Consider the following 14,826-nt stretch of genomic DNA (forward strand, 5'->3'; position numbering starts at 1 on the left):
TCTGTGACCTACACCACTGCTCATGGCAACGCCAGATCCTTAACCCACTGAGCCAGGCCAGGGATTGAACCTGAATCCTCATGGATCCTAGCTGAGTTTGTTAACCACTGAGCCAAGAAGGGAACTCCAAAATTATTTCAGTTTTAAATAAGTGCTGATATATAAGGTTGTAGAATGTAAAATTTAAATAAAGTTTTTGTTTTGTCTTTTTAGGGCCACAACCAGGGCACATGGAGGTTCCCAGGCTAGGGGTCTAATCAGAGCTGTAGCTGCAACTGCAACCTACACCACAGCTCACAGCAATGCCAGATCCTTAAGCCACTGAGCCATGTCAGGCAGGGATAGAACCTGCATCCTCATGAATACTAGTCAGATTCATTTTTCTGCTGAGCCATGATGAGAACTCCTAAATAAGTTTTAAGATGTAACATGAAACAACTTTTTAAGATGAGATGTAAAAACTGTTACCAAACTAAATTTGGGTCCACTTGCCTGCTGCACAGCAAAGTCAATCTATCAACATTAGGTTGTGGTGAAGGAAATACAGCATTAATTTGCAGGTCACTAAGCCAGGATAATGGGCTGCTCATGCTCAAAAGACCCAAACTCCCCACTGGCTTTTAAGGAAGGGTTTTTAAAAGGCAATATTTGGGTTGAGGTTTGCCACTCATGGACTTTGTTCTGATTGGTTGCTGGGTGAGGTAACAAGGTAGGATTTCAGGAACCTTGCTGATTCAGGAACCTTGGCGATCGGGGTCATTAACAGCACCCTCCTGGTTCTAACCTGTCTGGGGGGTTCTACGTGCTTGTTGTCAGCATGTAGTCACCCTCCTCCTGGGCAGGGGTCTTAGTTCCTGCCCAACAAGTCAATGATTGTGTCAGATTGTTATGTATATCCCTTCAGGAGGAAGTAGGACTCTGTTTTAGCTGTTGACTGTTGTTTAAGCTGTCAGTACTGTTCTTAACTGCTCCCCCTCAACCGCATTCTCTCACTTCTCTAATTAGTAACTGCTTGAGTCTGCTCTTTGGAACTCAGGGAAGGCCTAGGAGACTAGAAAAAGTAGCCAACATGGAGACATGGAGGGAGTTTTGTACCTGGGAGCATCCGCAGGCTCCTGCTTTGGTGCACAACTTCAAAGAAACTCCAGAGAAATATCAGAATTATAATCGGCTTCTTCCGGCTACTCCAGACTTCTAGGGAGTAATGTTCTCTTCTCTTCTACAGTTGGTGCCATCTATTGAAAAAGCTGAGAGGCATAAGGTTGCAATGCTAAGGGAGGTCTGCAAAGGCTGAGCAAATTGCCTCACATCACACATTAACTCAACCAATATTGATTCAGCATCTGCTACTAATTGTGCAAACACCAGAGCTAAAACAATGAGCAAAAATCAGACAAGGACACAGACATTATAAAGTTTGTATGCATGTGGGACTGAGGGGAAGGAGAGAGTTGTTAATATTCAATATGTGTAGTCTGTATAAACCATCCACTCATTTGGTTAGTCCAAAAGTTATTAAATAAAAGCAACTCAAATCTTTACTGTAGCCTCTGTAGAAAATACCCAAGGGTGAGTCCATTCTTATTGCACAATAAAATGTCTTTTATTTCCTTTAAAAGGATTTTTTCCTTTATCTTAAATTTAAAACATGGTACCCAGCCACCAGTAGCTGATGAAAACTGATCTTCCCAAAGTTTTTCCTGACCCTCAGCCTGAAGAGATTTAGTTATTTGGCCTCCCACTCTCTCTCTTTTTCTGTCTAATCTATCCTCCCGACGAAGTTAGCTCCTGGCAAGAGATTTTAGTGGTAATGATGAAAAAAAATGTGAAATCGCATGAATTTTTGCATCTGCCTTTTCCCCCCATAGTATGGTAAATTAAGAGTGCAGAATACTTGACTGAGGCTGGGGGATTAAGGCAGACTTCTCTGGGAAAGTAACGTATTAAGCTGAGATCAGACTGTCAAATAAGTATTAGTCAAGAAAAGATAACAACTTAAAAAAAAAAAAAAGCACAACCTAAAAGTTGAAAATTAAGTTTTATTCAAGAGAAATGCTGAGGTCTATAGTCTGGGAAGGAAGCCTCTCTTACAGCTCTGAGATTGTTCCAAAGAGGTCAGGGAAGAGCCAGGACATATAGAAGTTTTTCCTTAAAACAACACAAAACAAAACAAAGGCGTTTCCATCATGGCTTAATGGAAATGAATCTGACTAGCATCCATGAGTATGCAGGTTCAATCCCTGCCCTTGCTCAGTGGGTTAAGGATCTGTCATTGCTGTGAACTATGGTATAGGTCACAGATGTGGCTTGGATCCAGTGTTGCTGTGGCTGTGGTATAGGCCAGCCACTCCAGCTCCACCTCTGATTGGACTCCTCGCCTGGGACTCTCCACATGCCCTGGGTGCTGCCCTAAAAGGACAAAAAAAAAAAAAAAAAAAAAGAAAAGAAAAGAAAAGAAAAAACCCAAAAAGCAAAAAAGCAAAAGCAAAAACAAAAAACAAGTGGTTCCCCTTGCGACTCAGAGGATTAAGAACCTGACTATTATCCATGAGGACGCAGGTTCGACCCCTGGCCTTGCTCAGTGGGTTAAGGATCCAGCATTGCTGTGAGCTGTAGTGTAGGCTGCAGAAGTGACTCAGATCTGGTGTTGCTTTGGCTGTGAGTGTAGGCCAGCAGTTGTAGCTCCAATTCATCTGAGAACTTCCATATGCCACAGGTTCGCCCTAAAAAAGGAAAAGAACAACCCCACCCTCAACACACATAACACACACACAGTTGAATGTCAAAAGTTTATTGCTAATCACAAAAAAACCAGATATCTCAAGTTAATGATTTTGTGCTTTTCTATGTATAGGAAGATGCAAGCGTATGGGCTCTTTGACATGTATCTTAACTATTCTGTCAATACCCTGTTTTTCTTCATTATGAATTCTCAGAGCACACTGTGCAAAGATTTGGTGGGAACTAGAGATTCAGGAGGTTTGGGGAGAACTTTCTCTTTTTTTTTTTTCTGTCTTTCGTCTTTTTAGGGCCATACCCGCAGCATATGGAGATTCCCAGGCTAGGGGTTGAATTGGAGCTACATCTGCCAGCCTAGGCCACAGCCACAGTGTGGTATCTGAGCCTCGTCTGTGACCTACACCACAGCTCATGGCAATGCCGGATCCTTAACCCACTGAGCAAGGCCAGGGATTGAACCTGAATCCTCATGGATACTAGTCAGGTTTGTCAACCACTGAGCCACAATGGAGACGCCCCCAACCCTCCTTTTTTTTTTTTTTTTCCTGTCAGTTTGGGTAAACTTCTAAGTGGACTTCTGTTGAATTGAGCTAGGGTCAGAGGAGATGGAAAGAAGAGGAAAAATTCAGAAGTTATTTGGTAAAAAATGGTCAGGGAGTTCCCGTCGTGGCGCAGTGGTTAACGAATCCGACTAGGAACCATGAGGTTGCGGGTTCGGTCCCTGCCCTTGCTCAGTGGGTTAACGATCCGGCGTTGCCGTGAGCTGTGGTGTAGGTTGCAGACGCGGCTCGGATCCCGAGTTGCTGTGGCTCTGGCGTAGGCCGGTGGCTACAGCTCCGATTCAACCCCTAGCCTGGGAACCTCCATATGCCGCGGGAGCGGCCCAAGAAATAGCAACAACAACAATAACAACAAAAGACAAAAAAAAAATGGTCAGGACTTAATGCTTGACTGGTTATGGGTGCTGAAGGAGAGAGTTGAGGTCAAGGACAATGCCCAAGCTTCTGGCTTAAGCAACCAAGTGGGTGAGAGTGATAGACCTGAAAACACAAAATTCTGGAAGACCAGATTTTAGGAGGCATTTTGAAGGTTAAAAGGAGTTCCCATCGTGGTGACAGTTATCACAGATTTCTCCCGGTTCTTACAAGACCCCTCTTTGGTTTGAGTGCATGATGTTTTATCTTCCAAAGAATGGATTTAATAAAATTCTTGTTTTTTTGGCCACACTTACAGCATTTGGAAGTTCCCCGGGCCAGGGATCGAATCCATTTGCAGCCTGAGCCACAGCTGTGGCAACTCAGAATCCTTAACCCACTGGCACTACATGGGAACTTCTGAAATAGTTTTATTTTACATGTAACTATTTAAGAGGGGCCACTATCATGGAAAAAAATACATGAATATATGTAATAGTCATTTTCTTTTTTCCCCAGATTTATTGAGATATAATTGATATATAACATTGCATAAGTTTAAGGTGTCATTTTCTTTTCTTTTTTTTTTTGGCTTTTTGCCTTCTCTAGGGCCGCTCCTGCAGCATATGGAGTTCCCAGGCTAGGGGTCTAATCAGATCCGTAGCCACTGGCCTACGCCAGAGCCACAACAACGCCAGATCCAAGCCATATCTGCGACCTACCCCCACAGCTCATGGCAACGCCAGATCGTTAACCCACTGAGCGAGGCCAAGGATAGAACACACAACCTCATGGTTTCTAGTCGGATTTGTTAACCACCATGCCACAACAGGAACTCCTGTCATTTTCTTTTTTTTTATAGCTAATCAAAGATATTTACTAAATGGGAGTTTCCTTCGTGGCTCAGTGGTTAATGAACCCGACTAGGATCCACGAGGACTCCGGTTTGATCCCTGGCTTTGCTCAGTGGGTTTAGGATCCAGCATTGCTGAGAGCTGTGGCATAGGTCACAGACAAGGTTCAGATCCTGAATTGCTGTGGTGAGGGCTGGCAGCTATAGCTCCGATTCGACCCCTAGCCTGAGAACTTCCATAGGCTGCAGTTGTGGCCTTAAAACAAAAATCACAAGCTCAGATTTAAGCCAGGTGTAAGTAAATCTTGATAAAGGGCTTTCCCAGTTAAACAAAACGACTTAGTGCTTCCCCAAAGAAACCAAAAATATACCTGAAGCCCTTAATTTCAGTCCTCCCTGAAGGCTCCATTCTTCACTGTTTACATAACTTTCTTTGAAAACAATTGAAATCTTGTCTCTAAAAGCATGCAAAGTGGCATTGTTTCCTATTTTAATATTCTCATAACTAGAGTCGAGTTCAGTTACAGTTCAGTATCATTTAAGATCTTCATTAATAATGAGAGTATAGACTAGATGAAAAAAATAAATATGTACTTTCTAAGATTCCATTTTTGAAGTACAAAGAAAGAAATATATTTGCCAATAACAGAGTAAATCTAAACATCTTTCAAAACTATAGGAGTTCCCATCATGATGCAGCAGAAAGGAAACCAGCTAGGAACCATGAGGTTGCAGGTTTGATCCCTGGCCTCGCTCAATGGGTTAAGGATGCAGGGTTGCCATGGGCTGTGGTGTGGGCTGCAAATGCGACTCTGATCTGGCCTAGCTGTGGCTGTGGCGTAGGCCGGCAGCTGTAGCTCCGATTAGACCCCTAGCCTGGGAATGTCCATGTGCCGCAGGTGCAGCCCTAAAAAGACAAAAGACAAAAAAATAAACAAAACAACTATTGAACCTACTGAAAGTTGTTCCTAAGGACAACCCAGGCAGAAATCAATATAAAGCTATAAAGTGACTGCTTTGTTTGCCTTCCAAAAAGCACTGTAGAAATGAATATTTAATGATAGACAAACCAATATGCTGAATGGAAGGAATCAAGCAGACAGAAGGATACTGTTACACTGGAGGATCAAGTGCATTACAATTAGTCTAATGACGAAACTTTTAAGTCTTTGCTTTATGGCTGTTGTTCTGAAATACTAGTCATGGGCCTGTTATAAATCCTACCTTCATGGTCCACAGAGCTTTAGCATGTGTGTGCAGATAATATATCTGTATAATTATTCACAATGGGTCCCAGAACCTAAAACTGAATTTACCTGATTTCTTTTTTTTTTTTTTTGGCTTAGTATTTTTACCCGGGTGCAAAACAGAAGACGTATCAGCAGTCTACAATGTTTTTAAAAAGCCATTTCAAAGATCTCCCAGTTTCTAGTTCATCTTGATCTCTGAAAGATAAATAACTAATTTGATCAAGCAGCAACAAAGAAGTGTGACAGGTCAGGCTTACCTGGGAATAGGCAACTACAAGGTTTGAAATCAATCTAATTGGGAAGATTTCCATATTTATTTGTTTATTTATTTATTGCTTTTTAGGGCTGAACATGAAGCAAATGGAGGTTCCCAGGCTGGGGGTTGAATTGGAGTTACAGCTGCAAGCCTACACCGTAGGCACAACTTGGAATCCAAGTCGTGTCTGCAAACTACACCACAGCTCACGGCAACACCGGATCCTTAACACCCTGAGCGAGGCCAGGGGTCCAACCTGAATCATCATTGATACTAACTGGGTTCGTTACCACTGAGTCACAATGGGAACTCCAAAATTTTGCCCTTTAAAAACAATAGAGGGAGTTCCCATTGTGGCGCAGCGGAAATGAATCCGACTAGGAACCATGACGTTGCGGGTTCAATCCCTGGCCTTGCTCAGTGGGTTAAGGATCTGGTGTTGCCATGGGCTGTGGTGTAGATTGCAGACTCGGCTTGCATCTGGTGTTGCTGTGGCTCTGGCATAGGCCAGCAGCTGCAGCTCCGATTTGACCCCTAGCCTGGTAACTTCCATGTGCCACAGATGTGGCCCTAAAAACACACACACAAAAAAAAATTAAAAGCAATGGATTTGTTAGTCCATTTCCCAAGAGGGGAAGTGGTCAGGTTTTTTTATTCCATGAGGATATTTTTTTCTGGAGGTACTAACCTTTTGTTCAGAGGGATACAGTTGATTTTCTTTAATCCTTAGAATTATCGGGCCCAGTGGCTTTGTCTGTGCAAGCTGTTGAGTCAGGGAATAAAGGAGAAGATGACTTGTGTGTGTGTGTGTGTGTGTGTGTCTGTGTGTCTGTGTGTGTGTGTGTGTCTGTGTAGTGGGGGGAGGTGGCTATAGAAAAGGCTCTGAGTCCTAGAATTTTATTTCCCTAAATAAATTTTTTGGGGTATGGTTCTATTTTCTCCCTGCCAATTCTATATTCAATAATTCTTTGTTTTGACTTAATGGAATAATCTTGAGATTTTTTGTTCTAACAAATGGATAAGAGATATAAGCCCCCAAATTTGGGGGCAAGTTAAAGCAATCAGCTAATGGAAGTCATCTAAGTTCTTAAGACACCGTCATTTTGGAACACTTAAGCTAAGCTGTGTAACCTAGAGTAATCTCTTTGACTGCTCTGTGCCTCAAGTTCATCTATAAAATGGAACTTAAAAATACTACCACTCGGAGTTCCTGGTCGTGGCACAGCAGAAACAAATCTGACCAGGAACCATGAGGTTTCGGGTTTGATCCCTGGCCTTGCTCAGTGGGTTAAGGATCCGGCGTTGCTGTGAGCTGTGGTGTAGGTTGAAGACTCAGCTCAGATCTGGTGTGGCTGTAGATGGTAGGCCAGCAGCTGTAGCTCCAATTCGACCCCTAGCCTGGGAACCTCCATGTGCCTCCAAGTGCAACCCTAAAAAGCAAAAAAAAAAAAAAGCTACCACACATAGGACTGTTGCAAAGATCACATAAAATTAATATAGGTAAAAATACTTAGAATAATGCCTAATACATAGCAAGTGTTCTATAGATGTTGTATATCATTATTATAATTGCATTTTCTTCAAAAAATCTAATGAACAGTGTTGACATTTATACCAAAGTCCTTTTCTGATCTAGATCAATTATATCCATACAGTTGTATATAATTTTGTAATATGATCATGGGTTCCAGTTGTTTTATTTTACTTTATTTCATACAAGCATATTCGCCATTACTTCCTTCACTTATTTTAATTTCTATATGAGTTTACTCATTTTGAATATTTTTGAACTAACGCTAATTTTTCCCATTGTAGGTAATGCTGTTATGAAATTCTCAATCTAAGTTAGTTTTCCTCCCTCAAAAAGAGGGAATGGGAATGGGTAAAATAGCATGTTATAGATTCCCTTCCAGAGATATCTAACCATTTTACCATGTATTTTTACCATTAATGCATAAAGTATATCTGCTGCCTCTCCCCAGAGACAGCAAGATAGGGTTTTACAACTTTTTTTTTTGTCTTTTTGCTATTTCTTGGGCCATTCCCAAGGCATATGGATGTTGCCAGGCTAGGAGTCGAATCGGAGCTGTAGCCACCGGCCTACGCCAGAGCCACAGCAACACGGGATCCGAGCCGCGTCTGCAACCTACACCACAACTCACGGCAATGCCGGATCCTTAACCCACTGAGTAAGGACAGGGATCAAACCCTCAACCTCATGGTTCCTAGTCGGATTTGTTAACCACTGCGCCACAACGGGAACTCCTTTTTTTTTTTTTTTTTTTTTTTTTTACAGTCACACTTTCAGCATATGGAAGTTCCTGGGCCAGGGGTTGAATTGGAGCTGCAGCTGCCAACCTACGCCACAGTCACAGCAGCTCTGGATCCAAGCCAAATCTATGACCTATGCTGAAGCTTGTGGCTGGATACTTAACCCTCTGAGTGAGGCCAGTGATCCAGCCTGGATCCTCACAGAGACAATGTTGGGTTCTTAACCCACTGAGCCACAACAGGAACGCCAATATATCTATTCTATATCAGAAATTTTCTTTTCTAATATTTTAATTTTACATTTTGTTACATGAAAACTGAAAGTTTTTAAAGCATATGTAATTCATCTATTTTATTCCTGATACCAATGTTTATTTCTCCAGTGTTTCGAAATGTATATTCTTTGCACATCTGGGATAAATAAGCTACTCTTTAGTTTCTTAATAAAATTCTTTTAATCTTTGATACAGCTGGAATTTATTGTAGTGTTTGGGTCTCATGAGTTTGTCTAAGTTGATTCTTTCCAACTTGTTAGCCAACTATTTGAAAGACAATGTATTAAGTGGTTATCCCTGCCTTATATTTGTTTTGTCTCTGTTATAGGTCAGGTTCATATTTCAGACTATAACTCAATACCATATGATTTTGATCATTGTTGCAGTATGTTCAGTTCTCCAAATCTGTTAGGCTGAATCCACCCTTATTACATACAAAAATGTTTTGATATTTGTCATCCATTTATTTTTTAATACCAGTTCTCACAGGAATTTTAGTTTTACTGCAATAAATCTGTATATTAAATTAAAAAATGACATCTTTATTTGATCTCTCTGAAAAAACACAGGGCCTAGTTCTGTTGTTATGCTTAAAATTTTTTTGTTAGTATTTAACCATAAAAAATTTCAATTAAATTTACTCCCAAGTATTTAATGTATTTGTTGATATGAATGTTGTTTTCTAATTGTGTATACTAATTTTTATTTGACTCCATTGAAATTTTAAGCATGCAACCATGTAATGTACAAATGTACATCTGGGCTTACATTCTCTATTTAGTGATGTGGTAACAGAATTACCTCATTGTGTTTCTGTTTTTTAACTGAATTGCCTAATGTGTGACCTGACTCTAGTGTTTCTTCATTAAGGTATCTTTAACAACAGGTGCAATTATTCCTGATCCTTTTCATTTGACACTTAGCTTTAATTTTAGGGTTGTGTATTATTTTTGAGCTATATGTCTGTTGTTGAAGCACAAAAGTAAATCTAAGAAAGAATTATGAAGTTAAAAAGGTACAGTTTGGTGCTTGGAGGTCAGATTGACCTGGGTTTCCATCCTAATCCTGTTATTAATTAGTTGTGTGACACTGGGTGTATTTATAATCAGACTGGGTTTCAATTTCTCGCTTATAAAATGGGTAAAATAATACCTACCTAATAAGGTTGTTAAGAGTAATAGCATATATACAATATAAATGCCTATAAGTGCATGGTATATAATCAAGATTTGGTATTATCATTTTAGTAATCATCATAATTAATTTTAATGACTCAGAATTTTAACCAAGAAATTCTTGAGTCCATGCTACCTATCAAGCTACCATTTTACTGCTATTTAATCAATAACTTCTCAAGGGTCTGTTTCTATATTTTCTGAATTGATAGTGACATCTCTGTTATTAAATCCATTCCTTTTGCATCTTCGTAAATATATTTCCCTATGTATTTTATTTTTAGCTATGTCATTCTTTGCATTTAGAAGATTCTCATAAACTTACTTCAAGCTTCCAACCAAACACCACAGTTTTGACTAAAATGAAAATACCTTACAAGTTTCTCTAATGCTAAAGCAATTTTCTCCACTCTGTTACATTTTAACCACTTCTATTCCTTCAAAGAGATTAAATTTCTCACAACCGCTGAGCCATGACAGGAACCCTAAAGTAGTGGTTTAAAGGATGTTTATTTTATAATATTTATTATGTTATGAAATTTGTTTTGTGCAGTTCTCTGTCTGTTACATTTTACAAGTAGAGTGAGGTATAATATGAAATGTTACCTGGTTGCTGGCCCGAAGTTCCTAAAAGCCTTGGAATTTCTCCAATGAGAAGAATATTTTTTGTTGTTCATAAAAAACCTCTTTTGGAGTTCCCACTGTGGCACAGTGAGTTAAGGATCCAGCGTTGTCTTTGAGGCAGCCCACATTTGATCCCTTGCCCAGGATCTTTCATATGCCCTGGGTGTGACCTAAAAAGGAAAAAAGCCAGGAGTTCTCACTGTGGCTCAGCAGGTAAAGAACCCAACCAGCATCCATGAGGATGTGGGTTAGATTCCTGTCCTCTCTCAGTGGGTTAAGGAACTGGCATTGCTGCAAGCTGTGGTATAGATCACAGATGTAGCTTGGATCCCATGTTGCTGTGGCTGTGGCATAGGCTGGTAGCTGCAGCTCCAATTCGACCCCTAGCCTGGGAACCTCCACATGCACCAAGTGCAGCACTCGGAAAAAAAAAAAAAAAGAGCCCCTTTTAAACACACATGAGTATATGCTAACGAGGTGACTTAGCCTGGGATCCCTATATAACATGAGGATAGGGCTGGTCACCAGAAGACCTAATGATTAGAGGGTTGAAGCTTTCAGCACCATCCACCAACCTCTGGGAAGGGGAAGGGTGGGGGGAGAGTGCTTCAGATTAAGCTCTATAAAAACTCTTGAGCCACAAGCTGTGATAAGCCCACAGTCTGGTGAATGCACCCAGGTGCTGGGGGGGTCGTACACCTCACTTTCCTGGGGCAGAAGCTCCTGTGCTCTGGATCCTTCTGGGCCTCCCTCTGTGTACCTCTTCATCTGACTATCCTTTCTAATAAACCGATACATGCAAATAAATGTTTCTCTCAGTTCTGTAAACCTCTCTAGCGAATTAATTAAACCCAAGAAGGGGAGTTCCCGTTGTGGCGCAGTGGTTAATGAATCCGACTAGGAACCATGAGGTTGCGGGTTCGATCCCTGCCCTTGCTCAGTGGGTTAAGGATCCGGTGTTGCTGTGAGCTGTGGTGTAGGTCACAGACGCGGCTCGGATCCCACGTTGCTATGGCTCTGGCATAGGCCTGTGGCTAAAGCTCTGATTAGACCCCTAGCCTGGGAACCTCCATATGCTGCGGGAGCGGCCCAAGAAATGGCAAAAAGACAAAAAAAAAAAAAAAACAACAAAACCCAAGAAGGTAGTTGCGGTAGGAACCTCCAATATCTAGGCAGTTGGTTAGAAGCACAGGTAACAAACTTGTCTTGAGTTTGGTGTCTGCTCTGTGTGTGGGGAGGTCTTGTGAGACTGAGCCCTTAACCTGTGGGACCTGATGCCATCTAAGGACTAAGTTAAATTTGTGAGATTCCTAGCCAGTGTTCACTGAGAATAAAATTGCATGTGTTGGAAATAACACATTGGAGAAGGTTAAAAAATTTCACTCAGGAGCCCTTGGTGGCCTAGTGGTTAAGGATCCAGTATCCATTGTTGTCAGTGCTGTGGTTGGGTCACTGCTGTGGTGTGGCTTCAATCCCTGGCCTGGGACCTTCTTCATGCCACAGGTGAAGCCAAAAAAAAAAAAAAAGGAAGAAAAAGAAATTCACTTTTATCTTTCTGGATGAGAGGTTCAAACTCGTTAAATTCATATTTAAAGAGTTGCTTCTAGGATACATGCATTTTAATGGAAACCTGCTGGAGTTTACCTAGAATGTCAGTGTTCTAGAAACCCAAAGTTAAGATTGTCTTACTTTCTGGTAACTGACATGGCACTGACTCGATGTTGTCATGTGGCAGGGTGACTTAGGTCCACATAGTGTTAATCCTGCTCACTGTATGGAGAAAATAATGGTAATATATCAGTGGCTCTTTCCCGAAGTGCCAGCCTATGTTTAGAAGAGTGATTATATTTTGAGGAATGCTTATGTAACAGCATGAGAGCTCATTGCTATTGTGTATTTACTATAGGGCTCTTCCTACATTGTCATGATTTTCAAACATTTGTTAGAACTCAGAGCACCGTGCCCATTTGACTGCATATCCTTTGCAGGGAGGGAGAATCTCAGGGTCAAGTATGGATTGGAAACTCTGAATCGAGATCAAAAGGTGTGGAAGGATTAAAACCCAAATCAATCTGTAGACGAGGTCTGGACCTAGGGTACTAGTCACAAGCAGCAGCAACATAGAACCCATTAAACTACATGGGTTTGCACTCTTTGTACTCTTTTTAGATGATCAGTAATCAATGTCCAAGGGAAATGCAAGCAAGTTGGAAGGTTGCCCACAACTCTCAAAGGGCTTGCATTTGGCCAAGAGAACAAGGCCAGAAGCAAAAATTAAAAGCAAAGCAAAGCAAATTCCAGGAGTTCCCTGGTGGCCTTGTGGTTAAGGAGCCGCCATTGTCACTGCTGTGACTCAGGTCCCTGCTCTGGTGTCGGTTTGATCCCTGGCTGGGATTTTCTGCATGATGTGGGCAGGGCCCCCTGAAAAAACAAATTCAAAAACTCTAAGTAGACTGTGATAAGACATAATACTTTAAAGCTACACATTTATTATTATATTTGTCATGAAACAATAAATATTTTGACATTGAAAATACATCTACTTTTTAAGGGAAGACTCTGTCAGATCGGAGCAAAGGCTAACCAAGTCCAAGTGTGACAGAGTTATGATTCATTGTCAAGAGTGGATTACACAGACCAGTAGTTTCTTTAGTCATGACATTTTAAGCAAAGTAAACATTTTCAAAGTGCTTTCATAACAAACTGGTGGTGCTATATATTTTTTAAATTTCTTCCTAATATGAAGTGGTCAAAAGCAGAATTACAGAACAACTAGTTTGTGTGTGAGCTAAAATAATTTTGGCATCATGCTATAAGAATGATTCCTTCTACAGAGTCTATAAATGGAATGGAAGGACTATTGAAGACGTCTCTCATGTTATGGGAGGATAGGAAAGTTTCTTGTATGTTCTCAGGTTATTTTGATAAGAGAAAACTACATTTCCTTGTTATTGTTACTGTTCTGAACTTACAAGAAACTCTTTTCTTTCTTGAGAAACTTTATTTGTTAATCCGCAAACTTCTACACAAGAACACTCCTACTCTGATGGTCACCATTCTGGAACATTGAGAGGAGAGTCCACTTGAGTCTCCAGGTCTACTAAGAAGAAATATGGATGATTAGGAACCCAGGAATTATTTGTAAGTAAATCAAGATCATTCACTGCCCTGAGGCTGTTCTCTTGCTGTGCAATCATTGGTCACTTTATGTATTGGGCCATGCATGTCTCACCATCCTGGCATACAAGCAACAAAAGTCATGTGGCTATTTGTAATATACATTTTCCTCTTAAAAAATGGGAAAAAATTCACCAATGGTATCACAGAATTCCAGCATTCTGAGTCTCTATCACGTCTAACAATTCTTTAGTGTATACCAAATGGCTCTCTGATTAGAAAATTTCTAGAATGTTACACAAAGCAACTGCGTCTGTCTTTGAGGTGAGAGATTTGTGGAGTTGTTAAAATTTTACCATGGGCATATTTGAATTTCTGAAGCATGTATGAAGGAACTGCTATCAATTCATAACTATTTACAGTCAATCCTTGGTCCCACTAGACTGTTATAAGGTTTGATTGACATTGGCCTGGTCCCCAATTGGGTGAATACCTTTATCAAGTTGCGTGTTATTATAATGCTTTGGGGTTTTTTCAAAGTTATTGTGATAAACAACCAATGAAGTTCCTTACAGTATTATCAACAATATATTGCTTTCCATTCAGTAGTCTTGAGTGGGAACATGAAGGATAAAGAATTTTCTTTGAATTCAGTGCTAGGAAAACTTTGCTTCTATGGAGGAACTATCAGCCCCTTTTGAAAAATGGCAGGGAGTTCTCTTGTGCACAGCAGGTTAAGGGTCTGGCTTTGTCACTGTAGCGGCTCTGGTTGCTGCTGTGGCATTGACTTGATCCCAGGAACTTCCATATGCCTCAGGCACAGCCAAAAAAAAAAAAAAAAAAGAAGAAAAAATGGCAATTATGTAACTGGTTGGGGCACTTGGCTACCGATCTCAGTGGATTAATTTGTTACTCAGTGGTATGTTTACCCTTACTGTGTGGTTTTCCTTAGATTCTATTTTATTCTTGTAAATATTGATTTAAAAAATCTACCATGCCTATTTTTTTGAGTTGTTCAATCCCTTGTTCAATGGAGTTGTAGTATAAGTAAATATAAATAAATACCAAATTTAAAAAAAGAGATCAAGTTTGAGAATAAAATAAATGACTCCATGGAATTCCCATAATCACTTCCTCCCTACTCATATCAATGGTACTAGATAGAGTTTCCTTCGTGGGAATTAAGCCTGGAATCCTTTTTTTTTTAATTTTTTAATTTTATTTCTGATTGAATGTGACTTTGGGAAAGCTCTACCCCAGGGAGATGTCAATGTTAATAAAATTCTAAGGAATTTGCTAACTCATCATTTTCACCATAATCACAGTATGTTAGAATTTTATGTACTAAAGTC

The sequence above is a fragment of the Phacochoerus africanus genome, chromosome 3 (assembly GCF_016906955.1).
Source record: "Phacochoerus africanus isolate WHEZ1 chromosome 3, ROS_Pafr_v1, whole genome shotgun sequence".
NCBI lineage: Eukaryota > Metazoa > Chordata > Mammalia > Artiodactyla > Suidae > Phacochoerus > Phacochoerus africanus.